The sequence below is a fragment of the Bombyx mandarina genome, chromosome 01 (genome assembly GCF_030267445.1).
Source record: "Bombyx mandarina strain Sakado chromosome 01, ASM3026744v2".
NCBI lineage: Eukaryota > Metazoa > Arthropoda > Insecta > Lepidoptera > Bombycidae > Bombyx > Bombyx mandarina.
Window position 1 is genome coordinate 6,303,108 of NC_143208.1, and position 14,516 is coordinate 6,317,623.

The 14,516-nt window shown below is 34.9% G+C and overlaps 1 protein-coding gene across 2 annotated transcripts in view; it reads right to left on the bottom strand.

Moving 5' to 3' along the window:
- LOC114244563 (UNC93-like protein) overlaps positions 1-7,269 on the bottom strand; it is a 103,323-nt gene extending 96,054 nt beyond the window's left edge. Inside the window, exon 1 of one of the 2 annotated variants that reach the window (XM_028176425.2) lies at positions 7,045-7,269. The gene's annotated coding sequence lies outside the window, so the exon portion shown is untranslated. The remainder of the gene's footprint in view (positions 1-7,044) is intronic. The other variant, XM_028176423.2, reaches the window with a different exon arrangement.
- Between the last annotated feature and the right edge of the window lie 7,247 nt (positions 7,270-14,516).

Below are 14,516 nucleotides of genomic sequence, written 5' to 3' on the forward strand. Positions count from 1 at the left end.
TGGACATGTGATGCGTAGAGAGAAGATGCATGTGACTAGGAGATGTATGGAAATGGTAGTGCAAGGTAGAGGGGGAAGAGGTCGACCGAAGAAGACATGGATGGAGTGTGTGAATGACGATATGAGAGAGAGAGGAGTGAGTGTTGAGATGACGGCTGATAGAAGAGAATGGAAGAGAAAAATTAGCTGTGCCGACCCCACATAGTGGGATAAGGTGGAGAAAAAGAAGAAGATAAACGCCAAGAAAACTTGCAGAAAAATTATCTGAAACAATTTGTAGAAACGAATTTCTAAAGCGTTACCACCAGGCTCATATTATACCCGAATGAAGTGATACGAATATAAACGAGATTCATTTCTTAGAACATTATTTTCAAATTAAATAAGGCACGTGCTCACGAACAAGGTCCACTATTAATAATAATTAAGACTTCAAACTGATATCCCAAGACAAGCGCTAGCATTAACATTCCGTTGTTTTTAAGAGATCTTACGACTATTCGTCACCAGGAAGGCCGTAAGCTTCTTAGCCCGTCCAAAGCAATAAAAAAAAGTACTTAATCTTAAACTTAAATTAAATAAAAATATAAATACTTTATTTACTCGTGGTAGGACCTCTTGTGAGTCCGCGCGGGTAGGTACCACCGCCCTGCCTATTTCTGCCGTGAAGCAGTGATGCGTTTCGGTTTGAAGGGTGGGGCAGCCGTTGTAACTATACTGAGATCTTAGAACTTATATCTCAAGGTGGGTGGCGCATTTACGTTGTAGATGTCCATGGGCTCCAGTAACCACTTAACACCAGGTGGCCTGTGAGCTCGTCCACCCATCTAAGCAATAAAATAATAATAATCAGCTGTTAAAATATTTGAAACGCTTCTCATCGACCGTCGAAATGTATACGTAATTTACCTAATGAACTGATAAAGGCTTGTACGATCTTAATGGTTCCCGCTGCTCCCAGACGGGTTTCTATCTCGTTCTATTCATTAGCATAACTGTCTCATCGGAACCCTTGTCTACTGTTATCTGTTAATTAGTAGACTGCAACCGAAGACCGATAATGCGGTTGTTAACTTTAACTTAGGCTACTTAGAGGCCTTTTTTTATTAATTACTACTTCTCTTTCTTCATATACTTTTTCTCCTATTTCCTTTCCTTCGCTTCGTTACTGTATACGCCCATTTAATTACAATATTTGTAAGATCTTTGCTGTTTTATAATATTGGCAATTAAAATATAATATTGTAGTTCCTAATTACGTTTACGTAATTCTTATGCCCGCGATTGAAATGAACAAAAGCTTAATCTAAAAACGAAAGCGTCAAATAAAGTTCAATACATATTATTATCGGTTCGGTCAAATTTATATTAGCCGCTGTCAAAGCAATTGAGAGCTAGCTTCTGAATTGGCTGCATTAGTTTCATAAAGTATTAATAACTATCGATTGAAGTCGGAAAGAGCTGCGTGCAGAAGTGATCAGTAAATAAATCATATCTCAACGGCTGATGCTCAAAGCACGAGTTTTATTTGTTTTATGTTTTTTTTTTATCATTTTATACAAATCTTTAGAACCACTTACTACCTGTGTTGGTGACTCTAAAAAAGCGTTTTATATGAATACGATCTTTATTTTTAGCACTTAACTATTACTAGTGGTAGGACCTCTTGTGAGTCCGCGCGGGTGGGTACCACCACCCTGTCTATTCCTGCCGTGAAGCAGTAATGGGTTTCGGTTTGAAGGGTGGGGTAGCTGTTGTAACTATACTTGAGACCTTAGAACTTATATCTCAAGGTGAGTGGCGCATTTACGTTGTGGATGTCTATGGGCTCCAGTAACCACTTAACACCAGGTGGGCTGTGAGCCCGTCCACCCATCTAAGCAATTAAAAAAAAAACCTAACTAGTAACATTTGATTTACGAATTTAAAAAGAAAACCTTTGCTTTTCTTTGTACCAAAATGGTAATATCAATTTCTAGATAAGAACATATTTTATGTACACATTTTAATAGGCAAAATTAATTTGTTGATGTCTGTGATTTCATAGTACAGGATTTTATAAACTAGTAAAGTCAATATTTACACTTTAATATAGCCGTAACGCATACGCATATTTTTTTTGCAGACGGAATTCAAATTTAGCGCCGCTTGGTCTAGGGCAAATTTAGTTCATCTTCATTATGAAAATTCAAAACAAACAAATTGGTTTTATAAAATAATAATATTATATGAGCTGTACGTAGAGCGCACAGCATAGTAAATTAACTCTATAAACTTGAATACTCATAATATATTTGCGCAACACTTAATCAATTATAAATATTTGTGCAAATACAAAACATGTTTCGTTGTGTCACAACAGTCATGTTGCATTTAACGTTCGAGAAACTGATTGCCGCCGCTGGGTTGCGCTTAGCGGGCTAACTTTTTAAATTGTCAGTTTTCAATAAAGGCAACCTTGACTGACTGTGCGAGTGCATTTATTTGCCTATATTGCCAAATCCAAGAACGGACGACGCACTTGCAAACCTGTTCCAGTATCTTATCTCGGAATCCGTTGAGACCGGTCTCAGCAATAGGCGTGTACTTGAGCCAAAATACCGCGCAATGTAATTGACTGTTATAATCGAAAAAAACCCAAGCGTGCTTCTCAGCGTCTATCTGATTTGTTCCCAATAACCGACGGTCGCTTGTTATGAATATCGCCAGTCACTTTTCATTATGTATTCCATACGTCTGTCAGCCAACAAATCGCATTTATTGCTTGAAAAGGTATTGTAAAATAAATTGGCACAGCTTGACTGTCTAATACCAATACGAATTGCTTATCACATTAATAACAGTTTTGTGGCGTGTATTACTTTTGTATTTCATATGTAGTTCTGTAAACAGGTTCCAGACCAGGTAATCGGGGCCTGTAGAAAACATAACGTGACCTCTCAGTTGTATTGTGTATAGGGTCTTGCTTGGATGGTTTGATTGCCTCGCTGCAGAATTGGGTAGAATAATGGCATGTTATGCCTATTGAGGCTTATAATACTCACCACCACCAGTACATTATGAACTTGAAAAGCTTTACTCAAATTTAATTTTCAGGATAACTATTTTTGTATTGAACTAAAAACTTTTTTTTACTTTATTTATATTTTTTTGTGATATAATAGAAAATGTTTAAAATAAATTAGAATCACGCCATCGAAGTTTTCGAGATAGTTTTTCGTGTATACAAACAAGTTCCGAGCTTTTGGGCCGTAATCTATCTAGCAAAAACACTGTCTCGGTGCAAGATCGTCCCTTTGTCTTTTTCCCTAAGCTTTAAATTTTAATTCGATAGCAAAATTATTTGAATATTCACTTCACTTCAGAGTTATATAAGTGCTACGTCATTAATGAATCAGTTGTACAAAACTGGCTGAAGCTGCTTTTCTCGTCAAATAATATTATGTAAAGCATAACAATGAGGTAAAATATTTTTTGAAAAAAAATAAATGAGAAAAGACACAAAAATAATCACAGAACACCAATTATTGGCGCCATTCATTTTATTATCTTCTTGCCTATTCTGATAAGACGTCTTGGGGTATGTAATTTTTTTAAAGGTGCCGCTCTTCACTCTCTCTGTCGTTAAAATTTATGAAATGCCAAGATTTTTGATGAAAAGACTAGCACGATACCTTTTTTTCGTTAATATCATTATGTCAGAAGTTATTATTAAGGAAAGATTAAACACAAATGGATGAACACGCGATCTTACAAAACACTAACAAACAAATGTTTTTCAAACTCCAACATGAATATCAAGATATCGTTTAGAGTAAGCACCCCGTTTCATTTTAACAATAATATAAAATAAATATAAAGAGATTAGAATATTCATGACAACAATTTACTTATGTACATGTATAATGGTATTTTTAAAAACACACGTCTGACATGTGAAACAATTTAAATTTATTAAAATGAGTCATCATTTAAATCTAATTTGAAATTATGAAAACTACATTACTGTCACAATACGTGCTTACTGTACATTAATACTCGTAATCCCATAGTAAAATTTTATAATAATTATGTGTGCAACTGACATGTGTCAGTTGTGTGTGTGGTAGGACCTCCTGTGAGTCCGCACGGGTAGGTACCACCGCCCCGCCTATTTCTGCCGTGAAGCAGTAATGCGTTTCGGTTTGAAGGGTGGGGCAGCCGTTGTAACTATACTGAGACCTTGGGACTTATATCTCAAGGTGAGTGGCGCATTTACGTTGTGGATGTCTATGGGCTCCAGTAACCACTTAACACCAGGTGGGCTGTGGGCTCGTCCACACATCTAAGCAATAAATAAAATAAAAAAACTAATCCTGTTGCTTTGAACAAAAACCAAACCATACCGGTTCAAACTAGTTATCTTTAATTGACGAGGAATCATTTCAAGAGTTTTTCGTTCTTTCAATTATTGTTTGAATTGTTCGAGAACTATTCTTTTTAGAAAACTTTTTCTTATAGAAAACAAGGAATGCTGTGCGAAACCTCGTTTCTGTAATTTAATTTGTTTATAAGAAGATGTCCAAGTTAGCTAAACGTTTGTGTATAGAATCTATTTGGTTCCATTTCGCAATGGTAGTCAGACCGAAAACAAGAACCACGTCACGTTTATTGCAACAGAAATTGTATAACAGCATGGAAATGTGTATACCTTTATTTCGACTGTAAAGGAAGATAAAATAACAAAAGTGCAGTTAAGGGTTTGTTCATATGTTCTATAAAATGACTAATCGTCAAGAGTACTTCAAACGGTGTGTGTTCTAAGACGAAAATCATTCAACTTTTAATAGATGATGTCTTTAAGAATGTATTCATTTATTTTTGCCTAAAATTAGTCTTTGCTGATATCATAAATAATTATAAACCTGAACAATTGTAATATCTACATACATATTTCATATCATAGTTTCGGTTGAGAGATGGCCTACACAAATAAATGTTGTGTTCAAAATTTCTATTATATCTATATTCTGTGTGTAATATGATTAAAATGACATAGATATAATGATGATTTTTTTTCTAAGTCATTCTTTGTTTGCATATGACGTACAAAAAATATTTAAAAAACAATTTTTAAGACGATACCTATTCTTTAACTTGTCACAGTATGCGCCGCACCTCAGTTATGTTTCAATATTTATAAATATGCGGAAAAAATAGTTTCTCATTGCAAAGGTCAGTCAGTTGGTACATGATCGTCTTTGTAAGCAATTTTACATTTTTTACAAAGGAATTCGTAAGTAATTTCTTGAGCTAAACACGTTAGCGATGACGTTGAAAGTTGCTCTTACGATTCTGTTACACCGTAAGTAGAGACACATTATTTCGACCTTTATAAAGTTCAAGGTTTCGAAGCTGTTTCTTTTGTTTTATATTTCGGGCATTTGAATTAACGTACATCCGCGCGTGTCTTTTGTCATTACGAAGTCTAAAGGATTTTTCTTATGCCGTAGATAAGCCTACGGTATTCGTGGACACCTGTATAAATCACCTTGAAACGTGAGAGCAAAGTCATATATTATTTTGTGATAACGACAGACTTGATCCTTCATACGAGAATGCTTAAATGATCCAAGACTTAAATAGACAGAATTTTCAAATCCACCCGTGCAAGCCTATATAAGCCTCAACAACCCGTAAATATTTTCTCTGGAAGATTACTGGCTTATAAAATGTTTATTTTGCCATTATTTTATTAGATTATTACTTTATAAATTTAATAAATTAATAATAATAAAAATTAATACTTTAGAAACTTGTTCATTACAATGGAATGCGGTTCCCGCAATGGAAAAATTTCGTCATTAAATTAAGGAAGTCAGTATAAACTTGCGTTCGACCAGAGTTTATAAATAGTCTTAAGAGATACTTATATTGAGACACTTAAGAAGCTATATTGATTAATATGAACATTAGTATAATAAATAGTTTTATATTTGTCCGTACAGTGAACTTGACCAGAGGAGGCAAAACCGACTTAACAAGATTTTTTTTATCGGTTTTTACATATTGAAAGTAATTACTACAGATATGCAAATTCCTAGATTTGTACTTTATATTTTTATTATGGGCTGTTGTATAAATTACACAAAAAATTGGATAGATTTTTATTTAACAATTTTTTTTAATTGATATTTTTATTTCATCATTTTTGCATGTATAAAACGCTTAATATCCACATAGAAACTATGCGTTTAGTTGAACAAATAGTAACGTAAACATTACTATCATTGTGTCAAATAGATATTTCTACAGAATTTATGCTTATAGTGTTATCATCAACTAACGTTACATTTAATAGTTGCCTAATTAATTTTTGTATTATATATTATTATTTGTGGATCACGCATCAATTGGCTGCAATACTAAGGTTAATAAAGATTTTTCTTGTCGCATTTCCATAAAAATAAACCGAATACTTTTACACTAGATAACATGTATTTACGTCATCCAAACATAAATAAACCACAATATGAACAAAAGTAATTTGTAACTCATGTTTTTATTATTGATCAAAAATAATAAAATTTCACGGCTCTCCACGTCGTAGGTGTTATGAAAATAGGTTTCTCTGTTTCGTATCACTCGAGGGTAGATAATATACAAACAAAAGAATCAAACATACGCGTCGAATCGACGGCTACTTTTTACTACGGCGACATCAGCGCGAGGTACAGGCGGACAAAGCGCGAGTCTAGAAAATAGCAGACGTCCGTTCAACTAGTTCTTTTACATAATCGTCTCGGCATATTTACCAACACCGCCAGATACTCACAGAGCGGAAAACGAGCCGAGATACGCGTACCCCCAACCGCGTATCTACAGAACGCCCACGATATTTCTGCGAACATATTTCGCGAATGCGTCTGCGACTCGCGCTTTGACCACCGATCGACGGCGCGACGTTCAAGGAGGCCTTTTGGAAAGTAATATTGAAACAGGATCGTGGTCGTCGACAACTCGCATATGCAACAGTCGCTGTGCTAAATTAAAAATTTCACTCACCTGCTGGGTAATGCTAAATGTCCAAACGGATCTATCGGTGATGTCTCGTGTTAAGAGAGTAGTCCGGTTCTGCATTCACGTACCAGAGCACGATCACACTGCGTGAGAGAAAGGGCGCGCGACTCGCTCACAAGTGTTCACTTCGCGTGTTGTGTCTCGGCGGTTCGTTGCGAGAGTGGGCGTCGCGAAGGCGTGTTGGCGTTCGCAGGTCTCAGGTTTGACTGAAGGCCGCGAGGAGCGGGGGCCACTTTATGATAGCAGCACTAGCGGCCAGCCGGCGGCGGCGCACCCTGCCGCAGCGCCTGCGACGTCCGCTCTCGGGAACTTGTGCGCCTAGCGTCCGCTGACGAGCACCCTAACGTGGTGTGTTAGGGTGTTATTACATGTTATTGTTTATTAACAAATATAATAGTACTTCAATTTTCTTTAAAATATTCTCTTACACATACATAATCACCATATTATGCAAATTGTTGCAAATTCCATTATAATAATGCTTACAGAATATTAAATTCAATAAAAATTGGTATACTTGAAGATAATAAAGACTACTCGCATTTTCGCGAGATACAATTCAAAAATATTTTTGTGTGTTTTTATGTGATATACCATAAAAAAAACGTTTACCATATGGGAGGTAGCGGAGTGGCCGCGCCCCTGGTATTGCCGATGTCAATGGACAGCGAAAACTTCTCACTAGAATATCTGGGCTATCGTGTATGTGCAATAAAAGTAAATTTAATAAGCGTGACGTAAAAACGTAGAAGCGTTTCTAATCCTAGGATAACCTAGCCTATTCATTTATTTTAATGTGTGAGACCATTCATTACTTTTATCAATATCTAAAATTTTCTGCGAAATTTTAGTTTTCTCATTTCATTTTCTAGCAAAGCCCAAGTACGATAGGATTCAATTTACTTGGTACATTTGATTAGTATTAGGCAACAACGACTCTAATTTTTAACCATGTGAGTCATGAAGAGTACTGGGTAATTGAAAATCTTCCATGTTTTTGTTTACAGAATATCAAGTATATCGTAATTGTAACACCAACTTTACAATTGAGAATATATTGCTGAAGTTTTACACCTAATTCACAAAGTTATATAAACTTCAAGAAGTAGCAAAGAGCATACAGCATGAAAGCAATCGATTCTTCTCAATCAAGGTCTCAGAGAATAATACTACTTATATAATATAATAATAAGCAAGACTTTTTTTACTAGCGTATAGCGTTTTTCTATGAGTATGATATATCTGAACTGTTTTTATTTTGGGTTTTGTATTTTTAACAGACTTCAAATTATCTGAATGTTCTCAATTCGACTGTATATTTTATATGTGCTACCTTACAACTTTTTTGTAGACGAACCTATATTGATAATTTTTTTTTATTGAAAGCTGATTCTTATCGAGATCTGTCCAATGGTTTTTCAGTTATCCTCAATAATTCATGATTAATTGACGTCGATTGCTCTAAACGCGTCATTTCGTATCCTCCGAAATTCCATCATCATTTAATTTTATTGAAATCGCTCTTCTGTTTTGTTAAAATTTTATATTGTTTAATAATAATATCAATGTTTATAAAGAACACAAAGAGAGTAATAGTAGTGGTATAAAATAATAAGACAAGCTCGCGGAGATTGTTTCGTCGGTTCTTCTTTCATAAGACGAACCGGCTGTGGGTTTTTTTTGAACCGGTATCAGAGATAACATGTTTCAAGATTAAACAAGTATGCTTTAATGCCATTTATGTTGATTCGAATTCTTGCATAGGCCAAAAACGATCGCATGTTTTGCGACTGAATAGACAGCTCTGCCGCATGCACTAGATGCGCCATCTTATGCAGATCCGCCAACGATATCTATCTATATAATTAAAAATCGTTCATTAGTCTTGTTCGTTAGTCTTGCTAAAACTCGAGAACGGCTGGACCGATTTGGCTAATTTTGGTCTTCAATTATTTGTGGAAGTCCAGAGAAGGTTTAAAAGGTAGATAAATATGAAAATGCTCGGATTTAAATAAAAATAACAATTTTGTTTTCCCTTTGATGTGTTCCACGTCGAACGGATTTATTTGTTTTAAGTTAATTTTATATAAAAGTTTAGGTCTTTTATTTATCGATTGAGGCACTAGAAAGGCTGCTGGGTCAGCTAGTTTATAAATAAGAATATACTGAATGGCAGTGATAGTCTGTCTAAGTAAAATGTAAAAGCTAAGGTGAACCCCCCTATGGAAATTACCAGTAATTACCCAAATGTGAATGCTTAATTTTGCGCGTCGCATTTTTCTGAACCACGTTATCCCATCAATATAAATGTCATGTCCTCCGATGAGGTTTGGCCGTTATGGTATTTGGTATTATGTTATGCCAACTTTATGTCAGGCCAAGATTTACTTTTTAGTGGTTCCGTAGCCAAATAGAAAAACAAAACGGAACTCTCATAATTATTCTCATAATAACCGTTATGATACCTTGACAGCGATTATACTTAATAATGGTAATTTTATATGATGTTTGGGGAGTAAGTAGGTTGTATTATCGCGCTACAGAATAATGTATGGGAATTACATTTTAATATTGTACTCCAAGGTATTAAAAATATTATGCGTCCGAATTGAGTTTTTAATTACGCTATTCAGTGATATGTTTTTATATGACTCTAGTATTAAATAGTGTATACACCCCATAACTTTTCAATTAACAAGTGAAAAAGTTCTAAAAAACGTTATTAAAGTTACTTTAAAGTAATGTATAATAACATTATTATACAGTGCGTTGTAATAATTAAGCGTGGAGTGTATTTTGTGTATAGAATATTTGTATTACCCTTATATGACAAATTTAAAGAGTTAATTTAAGAGAAATATGAAATTGATGCCTTGCTCTTGGCGACTGGATTTAAAAGAGAAAGAGTGTAATGGCGGACGTCGCTCGCTGACGTTTTGACATTCAGAAATTGAACACCATTGAGATGACCATTATTAGATGAGTAATTTTTTGAATCTATCGGAGTTTATAGTTTGAGTTCAGTGGATCTAATGTGGTAATAATTTGTTGCATTAATTAAAATATATGGGTACATTTCATATCCTCTTTTTATTCTTCTTCCTAGCATTTTATTTATTTATTGTTTCCATCATATTTACTAATTAATTTTAATAAATATCTAATTTAAAAAGAAATTAAATCTTGATATATCTATGATTATGGTTGAATTTAGATCCCTTGTCCAGTTGTTTTTTGTAGCTAATCATTAATAGCCGAATGAATGGCTTATTCCAACTACTTACCGCCCGTTCGGTGAGCTCATTGGCTCAACCTAAGAGAATTGCTAACACCGACCCAAGCAAGAGCAATGCTTCGCTGAATCTACGCCTAGTTCGGAATCGCGACCCACTGAGAAGATCCGGCGAGAAACTCTGTGGGTTGATCATCCAGTGTTTATATGTTTAACAAATCAATGTAAATATGAAGAAGTCGGAAGAGCAATTCCGATATAGTTAGTTAAAACGCAAATACAACAGAAGGAAATAATGTAAATAAGCTAATTATTACACTCCTCGCAATACATTACTGTCAAGTATAGAGAAGTTCCTATTCCTACTTATTAATGCATTTGATCGGTGACTATAGTGCTATATGCATTTTTAAAAGTATTGATTTGGACTTAAATATCTAGGACTTATCTAGAGACAGATGTAAAATTTATTTATTTTAAACGTTCTAACCTATTAAATTTCTTACTAGATGTTATTGTTGTTTTACATAAATATATGCTATTTAGATATATGATTTTAGTTGAATTCAGTAGCCTTTAGAATTATCATACGGGCTTAGTGATTTTTGAAAAATATTAGACGCAAAGATTTTGGTCATGCATACATCCGTATAATTAAGTTTATTATCTTGATTTCGGAATCTGCATAACGCCCTATTAAAGGTAATAATATTGAAACTTACAGGTGCTGTTACGGAAATTAAAAATACCGAGAGAAATCACTAAAAATCACATTGAAAATTATTAGTTACTTATAACATAACCTTACATTCGTGTAGTAATTTATCTTCTTATATCCAGTTTAATGTATTAAAATGCAATGGAGGAAAATATACGTTTTCCAAACCTGATAATGTTAAAAAAAGAGTTAGGCTTAATCGCTCCGTATATTCACGAGTCCGTTTTTAAATGAAAACTAGAAAACACAAAAAAAATACAGCCAGCTTAAGAAAATTTTAGTGGTACGTACAGAAGAATTAATATATGATTAAGAAATAAGAAGAAAGTATCAATTTTATTTCGAAATTTTAAATCGAAATTAAAATTTAGGAGTTGTGTCATTGTAGGTTTTTTTTTTCTTTTTTGTAACATTAATTGACGTAATAATGGAATTTGATAATAAATAAAGAAAAATTACAAAAAGAATATTATTCTTTTTAATGCATAATAAGTCTGAAGACTGAGCTTGAATGCTTGAAATAAAACCACGTGTCTCATAATAAGTAGGAAACACATTGAAGTGAGAAATTTATCACACAATAAAAGATAAATCTGATTGAACGTACTTAAGATGTTTCATTTCAATTACAGACTTCAAGGCTACATTTGCATAGCAATCTATTATTACTTTGATAGAAATAAATTATTAATATTAGTTGAAAATTTGGTATAAAAATAAACCGCATCACTAATTTTGCCGTCAAGATCATGAAAATCATTGAAGATCTAGTAACTTCCTCTCCAGAAAACTGTATAAAAACCCTCTAATTTTAACTCAAGAAGAAGTCGTGGCCAAAAGGATAAGAGGGAGTATGTCCATCAGTAAGTATCTACAGTCGACAGTGAAGCCCCTTCAGCTCATTCAATCCTGATTCTGCAGGATAGCCGTCGAAGCACCATGGTTCCTGAGTTACGTGGATCTCCACGATGATCTGAAGCTCGACTCTCTCAGTAAGTATCTATAGTCGGCATCTATGGGTCTCTTACCGCCCCCCTTTAAGACTGCAGTGCCCACAAGGGGGCGTTATCGCCCACTTTGGGAAAGGCTAGCCATTTCGATAAAGCGGCACGACACGAGAACACTCTCATCGTGGCCGCCGGTGACTACATTCCCGATCCTGCGGACCGAATGGAAAGCAGCCGCCGTCGCCCGAAACATGTTTTGTCGGATCCCCCGGATTCACTCTCGGTGCTTTTAGGCCTCTCAAGCACCAGTAATGTCCTCGTCGAACTCGTCGTGACCGACGGCGACCGGTGAGCTAGCCCATAGACACAGCCCGCTGAGTTTCTCGTCGGATTCCGCGAAGCACTGCTCTTGCTAGGGCTAGTGTTAGCAAATTCTCTTAGGTTGAGCCCGCGAGCTCAGCTGCCCATCCGGGCGTACCTGGAATAGCCCCTTAGGCTACCAGCGAATAGGTAGGACAAAAAAAACAATAATGTTTAGAATTTTTCTGATGAAGTTCAAACACCAATGACTTGGGTCATGAAGGAATAGCGTCGTGTAACAAAAAAATACACGAAAAAAAAATCATATTACGCGTAATTTCTAAATAATTGACAAAAGTAAATCTCAAGTAATTGGGCAAATTCACGTTGTGATTTCTCTAGGTTTCGTTAACCCCTTAACACTAACAGGACGCGAGCTTGGTCTACAAAAAAAGATGAAAATCTTCATTTTAATAAATTTCTAATATTCATTAATAAAATTGCCATTTAATCACGTGCAAAACTCTGCTCGTGTGAAAGTATTTATGCTTATTATGCGTATTTCAACTCAATTTTGACACCGATACAAATTTTTAATTTTCCATTTTTATTTCGACTAACAATGCTGCCGTTGCCTTAAAATTATAGAAACCTACTAAAATGAATTTAAGTTCCAAATTAATCAAATCTAAGTTAAAGTTTTTTGATATGCAGATATCAGATGATCAAAATTCCAAAAAAAAACCTAAAAAAAACCATAATGTTTATTGTTCACTTGCATTTGGAATATTACATAAAATATGTAGTCCAAACGGGGTTTTAACGATAGGACGATTTACAAAACGACATTTATGAAACTTTTCTTATGAAATACGTACTCAACAAACTTTCTCGATTGACTTCCACGGTGAAGGAATAACAACATCGTGTAATAAAAATGAAACCCACAAAATTATAAATTGCGTAATTACTGGCGGTAGGACCTCTTGTGAGTCCGCACGGGTAGGTACCACCGCCCTCCTTATTTCAGCAGTGAAGCAGTAATGCGTTTCGGTTTGAAGGGTGGGGCAGCCGTTCTAACTATACTTGAGACCTTAGAACTTATATCACAAGGTGGGCGGCGTATTTACGTTTTAGATGTCTATGGGCTCCAGTAACCACATAACACCACGTGGGCTGTCAGATCGTCCACCCATCTAAGCAAAAAAAAAACTTACAAAGTAAACGTCTGTCGATGTCAACATAGCTAAATATTATGGATTATTTCGCAAACTCATTTGGCTTTGTTGTTAAGTAATACAAAATACCAATGAACAATAATTATAATGTTTAAATGATTTTGTAAATTTAAACAATAGCTTCGTTAAGTTTGTTTACAACACATGCTACTGATACTATAAGAACTGTAAATGATACATTGTTTTCAATAAAACCAAGGTTTCTGTTATATTAAGCTTTAATATTTTTAATCCACTTATGGTTCATCAAAACATCGTTTCTTCTGCAACTCAGTGTCTCAAACTACAATTTCTTTATATTTAAAAATAGTCACTCTTTAATGGTAGATTAATAGTACTGATGTGGTATGTTCAGCTTTTATTCTAAACTACTAAGTATAATCAAACGTGGCGGAATCCGTATAATATGAGAGAACGCGTTACAAACAAACGTGACCGCCTCATGTTTTTAATTAATCTTTCTACAAATCACGGCGGGTAACAAGTTACTTTGAGTTTTTATGGCCTCCAATGGATGTAACAACAAAAAAGACCGTGTTACTTGCTACTACGCCTTTTAGCCAAAAGTCTGGTTTACAAGTTAAAAAAACGTGAAAATCTTGCTGGGACTAATTAAAACATTTGCAATTCGTATTGACATTTAGAAAAAATAAGTAATTTCGAACTCCAGAATGAAAGATTGATTCCTGTTCCCTTTGTGTTTTGTACCGCTTTGATCTATGGAGAATGCTTTGAGGTTTTGTTTGAGGTCGTTGTCACTTTTTTACGATCGCACCGTCCTCCACGTGAGCAGAGTACATCCATACTATCTAGAACCACTGCGTTTATCCATAGGGCGTTTCCTGAGAGCTTTTTTGCAACGTTTGTCATCCAGCTTCCGAATGAGCTTTAATCCTCAGTTTTTCCTGAGAGCTATAATCTATCTTTCTTTTAATGAGGGTTGCAGAGAGTAGTCTGAGTAAGCAGTAGTTTAGCCTTACCAGGGGGCATTGCTCTTATCTACAAGTGACGATAGCCACTCA